The sequence below is a fragment of the Pecten maximus genome, chromosome 14 (assembly GCF_902652985.1).
Source record: "Pecten maximus chromosome 14, xPecMax1.1, whole genome shotgun sequence".
Classification (NCBI taxonomy): Eukaryota; Metazoa; Mollusca; class Bivalvia; order Pectinida; family Pectinidae; genus Pecten; species Pecten maximus.
In genome coordinates, this window is record NC_047028.1 from 22450342 (window position 1) to 22453600 (window position 3259).

A 3259-nucleotide genomic window follows, 5' to 3' on the forward strand; every position below is an offset into this window, starting at 1 on the left:
TAATTTGTTTGATTTCAATTGGAATTCATTCTAACTTGGTAAACATTATCAGCATTGGGTGACAGTTTGATGGCATGCACATGTTGGCCCTGACTGACCCCCGGGGGCTAATGGGCGGGGCCAAAAAGGGTCAAATTGACTGAAATTTCAAGAATCTTCTTAACTCTCAGATTTGATGGAATCAAATACTCTTCAACAGAATAAAATATGTCATTAATGAAAATATTAAAAACTAGCGGACCCAGTATAGACCCCTGTGGTACCCCCTTCACCGAGGATGTCCATTCTGAAAGGTTCGTCCAAAGACATGCTGCTTCCTGTTCCTAAGATAGCTGCGCATGAGGGGGGGGGGGGGGGGGGGGGGGGGGGGGGGGGGGGGGGTATATACATTTTGTAAGTCTAGTTTAAGGATTTCCGTATGGATTTGAAAACTAACAAGTCCTACATGTTCTATGTACTGATTATACACCCCGGATACAACACTTGACTATCGACTCCTGTTATAGAATGTTTCCACGAGCTATGTTGACTTAGCTGTGTACATGTAACGTCCTCGCGTGCTCGCGTGCCAGGAATTTCAAATTCAATAACAACAAAGTTGTGTAAACATTCGTTAAAGTGTTACGTGTAGTATTGATGTATACCTTATACATTATAAATATCTAGACCAACACATAGTTATCAACAGACACACGCCTTGTGACCAATTTTAAACTGACAGGCTTTGACTTCTAACACTTTAAACTCTCGTTTATATATCAGGTAGTATATATACACACGATACGATTATCCGTTTAATCGACAGTGACGTCATTCTATTACTTTTTCAAACACTTGCAGATTGGCCAGGTTTGGCGCTTTTACAATTCTGTCAACTGGAGCGAGTTTTGTTTCAAAACGACGATGTTTAACACAGAGAAACACAGGGACTAATGTAAATACAGTATCACAGGGACTTGACATGGATTCCCAGCCCACGACCCGTATACGTGTAAAACTTACAATAATACAAATAATATGGATAGTGGTTGGAGTTCTTGCCAAATACCTGAGATATTTTCAATAGGAACAATAGAATGCAATACGCATGGTATACAAGTTCAAAATATGACTAAAAAAATAGATAAATAAATAAATAAGTAAACAAAAAAAAACAAAAAAAAAAACGTGGCAAATCTTTGCTCTTGTTTTCAGTCAAAGGTACTTAAAATCTTACAGTTCAGCTGGGTCACAATTGATCCATGGCAGATACATATGGTAAAGAAATACTAGAAAATGATATATATAATATTCAAAATAGTGTTTTTATCTAACACGGTCTTAACCCTGGATCTCTGGGTCTGATACCATGTCTGGGGTATGGACCCAACACCAGACATAGGTTTAGGGCCAGAGAAAACTACCTACACCAGACACGGTGTCAGGGCCAGAGAAAACAGCCTACACTAGACATGGTGTCGGGGCCAGAGAAAACGACCTACACCAGACACGGTGTCGGAGCCAGAGAAAACTACCTACACCAGACACGGTGACTGGGCCAGAGAAAACTACCTACACCAGACATGGTGTCAGGGCCAGAGAAAACTACCTACACGAGACATGGTGTCAGGGTCAGAGAAAACTACCTACACGAGACATGGTGTCAGGGCCAGAGAAAACTACCTACACCAGACACGGTGTCAGGGCCAGCGAAAATTACCTACACCAGACACGGTACCCCCGGTGTCAGGGCCAGAGAAAACTACCTACACCAGACATGGTGTCAGGGTCAGAGAAAACTACCTACACGAGACATGGTGTCAGGGCCAGAGAAAACTACCTACACCAGACACGGTGTCAGGGCCAGCGAAAATTACCTACACCAGACACGGTACCCCCGGTGTCAGGGCCAGCGAAAACTACCTACACCAGACACGGTGACAGGGCCAGAGAAAACTACCTACACCAGACACGGTGACAGGGCCAGAGAAAACTACCTACACCAGACACGGTACCCCCGGTGTCAGGGCCAGCGAAAACTACCTACACCAGACACGGTGTCAGGGCCAGAGAAAACTACCTACACCAGACACGGTGTCAGGGCCAGAGAAAACTACCTACACCAGACACGGTGTCGGAGCCAGAGAAAACTACCTACACCAGACACGGTGTCAGGGCCAGCGAAAACTACCTACACCAGACACGGTGTCAGGGCCTGAGAAAACTACCTACACCAGACACGGTGTCGGGGCCAGAGAAAACTACCTACATCAGACATGGGCTAATCCGGTCCGTCTGTCAACATTTTTTTTCAAACGTTTAGAATCATAAAGCTTCATGTTGGTTAAGGAATGTGTTGACCTAAACTCATGACACTTACAAAATATAGCGCCATATCCCAAACTGGACAAGTCTTTGTAATATAACTTAAATTGGAACATTTTGTCATAATCACTGAAGTAGCCATGTGAACGATAAAGCCCTCTAGGTCTCTTGTAAGGTTTGGGCTTTTATGAGTACATTTCTGCAAATTCATCCATGACTCCGAATCCAAGTCGTAAAGGAATCGGCCGAGACGTTGTGGGTGAGGTACATATGTAGCACTAATTCGTGTCTGTTGACTTATGTACATCTGAAGAAATTAATTTAAATATAAATAAGACACACAAATGAATACATAGATATACTGTTCATATTGGATATAAAATAAATAAATAATTAAATAAATCAATTAATAAATGAATAAAAAAACTTATAAACGGATACATTTAGTACTTAAGTAAATGAATAAAATAATTATTTAGATCAATTAATGCCCCGTGATGGCGTTTATTTTTGGTAAATTACGCAACCAGTACATTATTCGGTGAAAAATAGTACGTAATACTATATATCAATTCATTATATAATTTTCTGCAATGCTGTTGTCTTAACCTTCAAACATGAAAGCTGATCATGTAATTGTCTACAAACAAAACCGTTTAAAAGGTAAATAATTGTAAAGAGATTAAAGAATCAATTTCAGTGTGAAAATCTAATGAAATGTAGACTGCCGAACTGTGTCCTATATTGTTATGCCATGCAAAGAAGACTACAGCGGATCTATATCGGGCGTATGTACACCAGAATTAATTACCGCTGGTAGGATTAAAGTGAGGAACTATATGGTATTGATTAGGTATATTCTGACCATGGTAATGTGTTAGTTAAATATGACCTGGGTATACCCTCATTACACGGCTAGCCGGCATTTAAACCGGCTATATACGTACTACGTCAA